This window comes from Falco cherrug, chromosome Z (assembly GCF_023634085.1).
Source record: "Falco cherrug isolate bFalChe1 chromosome Z, bFalChe1.pri, whole genome shotgun sequence".
Lineage (NCBI taxonomy): Eukaryota > Metazoa > Chordata > Aves > Falconiformes > Falconidae > Falco > Falco cherrug.
In genome coordinates, this window is record NC_073720.1 from 10,736,716 (window position 1) to 10,747,550 (window position 10,835).

At 50.5% G+C, this 10,835-nt stretch overlaps 1 protein-coding gene across 2 annotated transcripts in view; it reads left to right on the plus strand.

Annotated features, from left to right (window-relative positions):
* CNTFR (ciliary neurotrophic factor receptor) overlaps positions 1–10,835 on the plus strand; it is a 209,967-nt gene that overhangs the window by 46,284 nt on the left and 152,848 nt on the right. For both annotated transcript variants that reach the window (XM_055699741.1, XM_055699742.1), the window contains exon 2: positions 8,616–8,720. The gene's annotated coding sequence lies outside the window, so the exon portion shown is untranslated. The remainder of the gene's footprint in view (positions 1–8,615; positions 8,721–10,835) is intronic.

Consider the following 10,835-nt stretch of genomic DNA (forward strand, 5'->3'; position numbering starts at 1 on the left):
GCTCACAAAGACAGTCCTGTGGGAAGCAGAGCAGGCTCCAAAGTTCAGTTTGCAGCTAGATTGGATGAAACGCCTCTAAAATTCAGGGGAAAATTGCCAGAGGGTCTTTAACTCTCATTTGAGTCAGCTCATGAAATGATCAGACAGAGCACGGTGTTTTGGTACAGCTTGCCTAGGAAGAAGGATGCTTGGGAAGAGCAGCTGGGTCCAAGGGGCCCTGGTGCTGCAGAAATCCAGGGGAGGAGTGTGGGGAGGTGGCTACAGTGCTGCATAGACTGGAGTTGTTTTGGTCTGGAACTTGACTACACAAAAATTCTGTTCTTCCTTACCTGGGTGCCAGACTTGGGAGCTGTGGGTCATCTCCTATGGCTTTCCATGGTTGCTTTCTTCTGGGGATGCTCCAGAGCCCACTGCCAGCTCCCAGCAGTGTGTGGTGTTCTTGCCCCTGGCTGTGCATCCCAGGGAGCCATCACCATCGACACCCCTGTGACCATGGGTGCAGCAGGAGGACTCCCAATGGGCTGGGGCAGAGACATCCCAAAAACATCTCTGCAGGGAAGGCAGCTCCAGCTACAAGTCTGGAGGAGATTAAAAGCAGGAGAGGCCATAAACCCAATTTCCTGTTTGGTGACTTGGAGCTCTGCTGTGCTTTGGAGGTGTTTTGCGTAGTCCCCAACTCATCCCAGCCTGGAGTTGCCACTGAGACCCCAGATACTTCTTTTTCATGCCCTGCAGCAATGTCAGCATAGTTTTGATGGGTAGAAGGTGATGGCTGTGAACTGGTATCAGCACTTGAGCTTTCCTTCACCTCCCCTTGTGCCCTGTCCAGCCCAGGAGGGAGCTGGGAGGGGCACCCATCCATAGTGCCAGCCCCATGCCACTTGAGGAGGGGCTGGCACTGGTGGAGAGCCAGCTGTGGGATGCACAGGGTTAACCAGACATTGACAGTAAACAGGAAGAGAGGACAAAAGCAAGTCTGCTGTAATTATGTAGCATTTATTATTAATATGCTGGAATTGCTGGAAGCAGCCTCTGTAATGTGAATACTGATACAGAGGTTCAGAAGACAATTTAGCTCTCATCTGTCTGTTTATTAGCTCCCTCAGCTCTGGTGGGCAAAAAATTAAAGCCTCATTTGCTACTGCCTTGTTGCATCCCCTCTTCCCCCCCCCCCCCCCCCCCCCAAACTCCTTTCTGTTTCCATAAAGAAACCTGTTCTTTGTTTGTCCTCCCACCAGGCGCTGCAGTGATGCACGCCGTGATCCTGGAGAGCAAAGCAGACTTTAATCCTTGACCTGAGCCTGCCTGTTTGCAAGGCAGGGCCCAAAGCATGACGACGCTGGGCCGTGCGGAGCTGTTGCCTTTCCAAGAGCAGCACAGCTGTGGCTGATGCTGGCTTGGGATGTCCCAGCTCCTGCATGGCAGAGATGAGCATCCTTGGGGCAGCAGCTTTAGCAAGACCATACTGCATGCACTGGTGAAGCTTGAGGTCCCCAGTTTATAGGGTGTTTTGATGAGGGGGGAGGGCAGGGGAGCTATGTGTTTCTTTAGGAAGCTGGCTAGGAAATATTTAAAGGTTGCTGCGGTGGAGAGAGCAAGAAGTTGTTAAACCAGCTGTCAGGAAGTGCAACAGGTTTCCTTTTTCTTCTGTGGCTTGGTAAGATCTGCCATTCGAACGTCTATCCAAGTTTCTGAGCTTCAGCCTGGGTTTCCTCTGTGTATCCTGAGCCTATAGGACATCCATTCCCTTATGTATTATACAGTAGTTTAAAGAGGATTAAGACAATAGCTAATCTAAATGATGAATGATGTAGATTGCTCAGCTTCTGAGCCACCGGGGTTTTTATTGCACACAGATTAGTGAGCTCAGTAGCTAAATATTGGGGCAAACAGTATAAATCCATGCAGATAAGCCTCTCTGGCTTGAATAGGATAGAGGGATTTCGAAATGGGCTTCGACACCGCTCTGCATCTTGTCACAGTGTCTGCAGCCTCATTGCTGACACAACGGATGGAGAAGGAGGCCCGATGGCTGCTGATGCACAGCCCGGGTGGGTGAGGAAATAAAGCATCCAGTACATATAGGTCCATGCCGTTATCGGATATGGATGGTGGCAGGAGAGGGAGGGGATCAATGCCACTCGACTCCCTGCCACTGGAGCTGGCTGTTTCCTTGTTGAGCCTGGGCAGGGGCTGATCCATCCTCTGAGAGAGCAGCCTGCAGCAGGATAACGTGAGCTGGTGATGCTTTCATTGCATAAACGGGCTGGTGTGGCAGGTACCTGCCCATCCGTCCCAGCATCAGCGCCGGGACAGTGTTGGCAGCCCCCAGGGAGCGTGACCCATAGGAGAGAGCTTTTACTGGAGTGGAACTGGCAGCGGGTTTTTCTTAAGCTGTGAAGCTGAGGGGTTTAAATCTTTTATTTATATGTCTGGTCGAGTCTGTCAGAGTTGTGTCAAATATTTTTGACAAGCAAAAATGCCATTTGCTTCAGCTTAATGAAAAATGATTCCCCACCCCCCCACCCCCAGGAACTAAAAGAATTGTAGTTTCAATTGCAAACCCTAAAAGCTCCTCAGGAGAAAAAAAAAATAACACCAACACAAAGCAAAACCGAAAAAACCTTCCGATAGTTGTGGGAGTTGGCTGTTGGAAGAGACTCTGTTGGTGTTTTGGGTCTGCGTAAAAGGAGGGTCTGGAGAGCATTCAATCATACAATATCTCCTTTTATGAAGCTTTCTGGGCATATTATTTTAATGAAGTTTAATGGCACTGATTTCTTCATCTTAACTGAGTGTATCTTTTCCCAGTCCCACATCATTTTAATTCGTTCCTCTTATGAGAAGTATGAGAGCCGGGACTGGCTTGACTCAGTGCAGACGGATAACCGTCCTGGTGGTTCTCATCCCTCTTGGTGGGGATGCAATCTTCCTGTCATCTGGCTGTCTGAGGCTGAGGGATGTGTTGAGGCAAAGCTTGCATCAGGACCAGGATTTGTCAGAGGACCTGTTCTTGAATTTTCCCTGCTCCTCCTGAAATCATTTATTTTCTGCCATTTAGTAAGGATCTGTGTGAACATCATGGTTTGGCCAACACATTGCGTCTAGACTGAGGTCCAGTGGTTAAGTCCTGTCTCCTCCTTTTTCCATTTCCCTCTTCCCAGGCTGAAAAGTTGTGGTCTGCTTGATGTGCCCTGATAGAGAACCTGTTTTGTTCTCCTTCCCCAGTACCTATTGTGGTCTCATTACTCTCTTTCTGAGGTCTGAGAACCACAGCTGTGTGTGGTGTCTAAGTGGCAGTTGCATAGTAGACTTGTATGGTGGCAACATGGTCTGGTTTGTGGCAGAGGGGTGCTGGACCCTGTGGCATAGCTCATCTAATCTGCAGGACACAGGTACAAGCTCTGTTGAGAAATGCAGGGTGGATCTGTGTCTGGGTTTTATCTGGTCTCTTCGTTGAGTGAGATCTGGGTTAAAAATTCAGCCTGGGTCGTGGCTGGCTGTGAAGAAGGTCTGGGTGCCACAGCTGGTACTGCACATTGAACCCCCAGCTGGGTGGGTAGCGTGGGGCTGAGATACAGGATGCTGCAGTCAGGGCAAAAAGTGTTTTGCATTGTGTTTTTCCCTTCCCCTCCTGAGATTCTGGTGAGGCTGGTTTTGTCTGAGCCCTCCTTTTTGGGGACAGATCTCCCTTCTCCATAACCTCATCCAGTGCTCAGCAAGGGAGACCCTTGCTTGGGGATCAGCTGGGAGATGGGTAGGGCAGTGGGACAAGCCTATGAACATGCACCACTTAATCCACAGCTGAAAGGTTTGTCTGGTGTATCCTGAGTCAGGATCAGGCTGTGTCACAGCCTGGTCCCCTGCTTTGTGTTGTGTCCCCCGGGAGCTGTCAGGAGGCTGCCTGAGCCATGCGGTAACATGGGTCTCGGGGATGCATGCAAGGTCAGGAGTCTGCTCAGAAATGAGATTGGTGATGATGCCACCAGTGCTGACAAATGGCCTGTCATTAATCTCTGACTCACGGCAGCGGAGAGGGCAGTGGTGGAAGAAACCCATGAGGTCACTCGCAGCCTCTCTCCCCAGGGAGCTGCACATAACTTCCACCCCGAACCTCTCCAGATGGGGTGGGCACCCATCCCCAGGGATGGTGGGTCTCTTCCTACACGCCTGCCCTGAGCATGTTTGTGTGCAGGTGAAGGTGCATGATATCACTCCAGTCTAGCTCCCGTCAAGCTCCCAAGCATCTGTGAACCAGCCACATAGTGCAGGTGGTGCAAGCCCTGCAGCCCCTCTTGGGGACTGATTCCGTCAAGTGGCACAGCACTGGCTTGGCAGTGGTGCAAGCAGGATGAAGGTTGAAGCAAAGCTTGCATTACCAGTGTGTTGCAATACCATTGTGATATGTGAGGTGCTGTGCTGCTAAGGAGATGCTGCAGGGAGCTGGGGGAGACCAAATCTGGGGTGCTCAAACCCTGGGTCCGCTCCTCCGGGGCCGGACGTTGCCTGGGGCCACTTTGCTGGGTGCTCAGCCCTCTTGCAGAGCAGCCTTCACCTCCTCTCTTGCTTTTTGAGTCTCCTTCCCTGCTTTTTACAGAAAGGAGGTCTTTCCTCAGGTGTAAAAGGCTCCTTGAAGAATACAGCCAAAACAGCCAGAACCTCCTGTGGTAGTGGACACTGGTGGAGATGCTGTACTCACTGCTTAGCCATGCTGGCAAACTGCACTGCGCTGAGCTGCAATTCAGGGCTGCTGTTGATGCTATGCGTACAAACTTTGCATGCGTGTGGGAAGCAGGTGACTTTCTCCTCTGAATTATTTTTTAATCTCTTTCTGGAGGAAAGGAGACACAAGTTACTCTACCTCTGACTCCCTGCAGACGCGTGAGCCTCTTGGCTAGTGCTGGGGAGTGGCAGAAGACAAGGGCACATGGGATGAGATTTCCTTGCCTGAAGTGGTGGAGAAGGGTGCACTGAACGGGGTGAGGAGGTGCTGGTTTTGGGGGTGCAAGGACTGCCACCAGCCCAGGCTGCTGCAGCCCCAGCACAGCCTGAGCTGCGCCTTCAGGATCCTCCCCCTCCACCTTTGCTGAGCTACAATTTCATTTTTCACTTTTCTTCCATCTCCTCTTAACTGGAAGAAGTCCTAAATAAAGTTGCTGTCACTTTTATTTATGGGCGCAGGGGAAGAGATGGACAAAAAGCCTGTGTGCTCCTGACAGCTACAAAGCAGCCGGCTGTTTTTCTTCGCTCATGTTGGCGAAGCAATTGATCTGGGCACAGGCAAACACCCTCCTCGGGTGTGTGGGGCTCCATGTCTCCCTGCCTGGGGGGGTTCGGGAGGATGGATGGGAGGGGTCTGCACATCCTGGCTGCTGGCCATGGGGCTTTTGCAGGGCCAGGCTTGTCTGGGAACACCTGTCCTAAAGTCCTGGACCCCAAAAAATACAGATGCATGAGCTTGCCTGCCTTAAAAATCCATCACAGGCTTCTTGTCTCCATCTTGATTGGTTCCAGTGAGGTCAACTTTTTTTAATAACTTCTGGACTTCGGCAGGGAAAACTATTTCCTTCAGGAAATAATATAATTAAGGTTGCCTGACACTTCTGATTATAAGCCCCTGTCTTCAGTTGCTTGAAACTATGCCAGCCTTTAACCATTTGGACTGAAACTTCACATGTCTCTGCCTCCGGCTGAATTTTTTTGGAAAATTTTAGCAAAGGAGGTTTTAAGCTGCTCTCAGAACACAGTTTGGGGCAGAAAAAGGCACTAATTTATCCACAGCTTAAAAAAAAATCCAAACCAAAACCAAGAAAAATTCTTGCAGTTGTGCTGAAGCAACCCTAGCATCTTTGCACTGTGAGACTGGGTCTGGTAGTTATGGGGAAGGTTTTCAGCCAGGCGTCAGGGATCTGCATGTTCCTGACGGCATGAAAAGCCACCTTCCCTGTGCCAAGTTGCAAGCCTCTGAAAAACACTGCTGTGTGGGTGTATTATATATAGCGTGTGCGGGGAGGTAGCAGCCGCTGTGCTCCCACAGCAGGAACTACGCTGCTTTGAGCACATGTGAGTGCAAAACCTATGCCTGCCCTAGCTCTTGCACAGCCTTGCCACTGGGAAACTGTGGGCCCCTTCTGTTGATGCAAGTAAAACTCATCGATCCCTGATTGACATAGCCCTGCCTTATATTGGGAGGAAAGATTTTTGGCAAATGCTGATTATCTGTGTTTGGTTTGGGGTTTTTTGTTTGGTTTTTTTTTTTTGGTTTGGTTTTGTTTTGTTTTTTAAAGAAGTGATTCAGTTATCCCTTAGCCCTTGCTGTAACATGCAGATGCATCATGCGGGACATGCAGCATGCAATGGATGGATGCTGGGCTTCCTTCAGCATTTTGCACAGACTGAACAGTTAGTGTTTTTGCATTGCAACAATTGCAGGTGCCTCCTAACTCAGCTTGTTGCTACATAAATGGCCAAAACGAGTATTTATGGGGGACAGCTCTGCCAGGTCCTACAAAGCAGGCGTGACATTGATGAAGTGTCCTGACGATACATTGCTGGGACCCCAAGTCCCTGTGATGCAGAGTGAGCTCAGGACTGGTGCCAGCCCTTCTTCAGGGACCTGCCCCAGGACTTATCCCAGTTCTGTGGCTGGTGATATTTGCTCCTTACGTGAGGCTGCCTGAGCTGTGGTCAAGGCTGTCCCCTGTTTTGAGGTACTCTAGCTCACAGATCTTCCCACTGGCTCGGCAGTACTTCATGCTGTGAGCCAGGTCCTTCAGATGGTGACCTGCTTTGGGCCTGCTGAGCTCCTCCAAAACCCAATTTGACTTCAGCCTGGTGTTCTTAAAAAGCAAATCCATGCTTCAACTGCCATGGGGAAAACTGGGCTGCTGGACCTGTGGCAGGGCTGGCTTGTCCCGTCAGGAGAGTGCACAGAGGTGACAGAGGTTGTCAGTCCTTTCCAGATGAGCAGGTTCCAAGGATATCTCTCAGCAAAAGCATTGGAATTTTGCACTTTGTATGCAGCATAACACAACTGTCCCTACGAGACTTGTGTCCGTACAGCTTGAGCAAAGGATGCTGCAAAAACCTCTCCAAGGGTGCTCATGCTAAACCCATCTCTCTTGTCATATTCCTGCCAAGCTGGAGCGACAGCCCAGGCGGGTCCCTGGCAGGTAGTGACAAACGAGCCTTGCTGCTTGCTGTAGCCCGGTGTCCTCTGTTCCTCTTCATCTGTGGGTCAAAAAAAAATGCCACCAAAACTAAGAAGTTCCTTTGGCATTGCAGAGCAAAGGGAGACTTTGTGGGAAGGAGCCCTCTCTCCTTGCCAGTCACTTGTCAGCTCTAGGGTGCCTGGCAGAGCAGCTCTTGAGTGATGGGGCGTTGCGGGAGTTGGGCTTGGGGCAGCTGGAGTTAAATTTCTTGGTGGCTGACACCTGACAAACATGATAAATTGCGGCACACCATGGCTGCCGGCATGACAAGCAGTCTGCTTCCCTCCTTTTAAGCTCTGGGAAAACTTTTTAATTATTTCCCAGCACTTTGCAAATGAGGGTTTCTCCACCAGGCACCCAGCACAGTTTTGGGGGGGGTTATATATTTATTTAGGTTCTGTAGGCGAGTGAGGGGTGGACAGGGGTTGTAGTTTGGGTTATGTAGCATCCTCCCTCTGACTCACCATGGGCTTTGGATGGGGTCCTGGGGAGGGCTCTGGTGAAGATCACTGGCTCAGGGTTGGGTGCTAATTAAAGCATGTGGTGTTCCAGGCTTGGAGCTGCTGTCACCCTCGGGAAAGATCTCTGCAGGAGTGACTCCCTGACTTGCATTTTGCAAGTGGAGTTTGGCTTCTATTTTTCAATTTTAATAATGCGTAACCATAAGACTTTTTTTCCCTCCTCAAAACATTTAAAAAGGAGGGGCAGGGGTGGGGGGGAACAAGACAAGCGCAGCCACAAGAGCTAGATAATGAGCACGGGTCTCAACTGATAATTTGTTTGTCTAACACGAAAAGCTTATTTCTAACTGAGGGCACCACTCATTACGGTAATGCTTCAAACTCCATCTCACTAGGCAGCATGTCAGATGTAGCACGGAAAGTCTCTCTCCCATTTCCAGTCCTCAGTGTCCGTGCTGCAAAGCCATACGTGCATGCTTTCCTCATCACGCTCCCGGGTTCAGTCAGATTGGCCTCTCCCTGCATGGTTTAACACGTGTGTGAGGCTTTGCAGGATTAAGGCTTAGGCAGTACAAGATCTCATGGGCAAATGCCTTGGTGCTGGGCTGACATTTTAGTGCTGCTATGCTGTTTTGGCTGGGGAGCATTACTGTCTGTCTTTAAAGAGTATCAGGGATGCTCCAAGCTGCAGTATTTTTTTAACCCCTCTCCCCTTTCATCTCTCTAAATTGAAATAATTAAGCAAATGCACGCTTTGGGGCTTGACTGTGATGCTTATGTAGGAGGGCTCTTCATCTGACCTAGCTTCGTGTTTGCAACAGTTACCTGCAGTTCTCAGGGCTGGAAGACAGATGCTCCCCACCCTTGGTTGTTTTGTAAACTTGAAGTGATGGCAGAGCTCTACCTGGTAACCTGACAGGTTGTCTCTTCTGTTTTGTTGAAGAAAATCCCAGATCTGAGCTGCGAGGATTGGTCAGGCATCCAGAAGAATCCCCTGGACGTTGATGAGAAATAGGGGACACCCCAAGGACTCTGGACTGGTGGAGAGGTAAGAGGTGGATTAAAACAATTGCTCACCCAGTTTGTCTTCCGTTGGTGTGCTCTGGGCCACCTGGTTTTGTTGGAGTTGCAGACCATGTGTCTTTTTGATAGGATGGCATTTATTAAAGTGTGGCAAAAGGCTGCTCCTGGCTCTAGCACGTGAGCAGCCCCATGGCTGCTGTGCAAAAAGGGCAGATGATGACAGAGGTTATTTAGGTTGTAGATGGGCCCGGTTTGGATGAACAGCTTGGAAAACACACGTGTCATGGGCTGCACACAGGAGACTTCTCCACAGAGATCCCTCCCACTTGAAAGCCCTTAGGGCAACTCAGGGATGCATGGTCTAACTGGGGTAGCAGAGGTTCTTTGATGGCTGAACTACTCGGGAGCAGGTAAGTGTCACCCAGCCCTGTTTTGTGGTGTCACCTCTCACAGAAAAGCACAACTTCAAGCTGTCAGGGCTGCTGGATGTTCTTTCTCCTTTGCTGCACTGGGGGCTGCAGCATCATGGATGTGATGAACTTCCCTGGGCTCTGCTCTGCTGCAAAGGACTGCATCCCCTTAGGAGACCACTACCATCACCAGCCATGGTCAATGGGTTACCTCACCTCTGAGACCCATTGCATATGTGCTTTGTATGGAGCTGTGGTAACACAGTGTTGCCTGAGTAGGGGTTTGGGGTCATCTTCTCCCTGGTGGAGCAGGAGGAGGGGCCTGTGGATGGGGGTGCCCCATCTGGGGATACAGACCCTGCAGAGCTGTGCTGGGGAAGCCGGTGCTTGCTGGTGCTATGCTTGAGAAATGAAAATTATGAATTAAAATTTTACAAGTCTCTAAACACCAGGCAAGGACATCTTAAGTGGGAATTGTCACCATTTGACTAGCACAGCCTCCCACTTAGCTAAAACTGCATGACTTTAATTATGTTGATCTTGGAAATGTGATAGCTTACAATGAAGAGGAGAACTGTTAGCCAAAATAGCGTGAAGTGTTATGCATTTTCCTTTTGCAGCTCCCCTGCCCCCTCCCCTGCCACATCATGCTTCCCAGAGGTGTTTTGGAGCTCCTTTCACCCTAGATCATCAAAGTCCTGTATCCTCTGAGCCACAGTCAAGGGCAGAAATGCTCCCTGTGTGCAAGGATGAATGCAGGCTTCAGAGCTAAAAGCTGAAGGTTGAAGTACCACGGGGGTACTGATGGAGCTGCAGTGGGGAGTGGGCTGGGGTCTGGGCATGCAGAGATGCTCTGCAGCAGCAAAAGCCTACCCTCAGCATTGCCAGGTGGTGACATGTGTGAAGTGGTGTGGGCAAAGAACCCCATCCCTTCCCGCCTCATCCCTGGTGTGGACTGGCCCACCCACAGGACTCCTCGCAGCTCTGCAAACAGAGCAGCTCGAGAAGGGTACGTCGCTAATAATACCAATTACTGTTACATGCTGGCTACAAGGTACACTGGCAGTAATGGGATCCAGGGGGATGAAATGAAAGCGCTATAATATGGTGAGATAAATTAGTGTTGCAAAATTAGCCATGGGTCTAGTCAGGGATCTGACAAATGTGTCGCAGCTTCAGTACAAGCTCTGGGCGCTGCTGAATTGGATTTAGTGGCCCAGAGCAAAGCAGATGGAAGCAAGGGAAAAGAGTTTATGAGGGGTCTCCGTACACACATGCTAATGGTTAACGCTGCTTTTTTCTTCCTCGCTTTGCTGAATGATAACGTCCCCTGGTGCCCGCTTGTATGCGGCACTGGAGGAATAAGAGCCCAGCCCTGTTGATGTGCTGTTGGAGTAGCTTGAGCCTGGCAGAGGGATGGGAAGGGGGCTGGAGAAGCAGCAGCAGGCTGGTACTTCTTGGTGCCCTCAGCTGTCAGTCCCTGCCCAGTATCATGGCCATGGGCTTCCTTGCCCACGTTTGCCCCCAAAGGGAGCATTGATGGGGTTTGGGTGGGATGTGAGGCAAGCATCATGTTTTAGCTTTGTAGGGAGGGTAGAAAGCTGGTTTGTGCTTCCCATGTTGCAGCCTGACCTGTTTTTCCATGGCCAACTGGACTCTGGGGCAGAAGGATGGAGCTTTGCCTGTTCACCAAGCATGTGCAGCCAACTCTTTCCAGCCCAGATGCACAT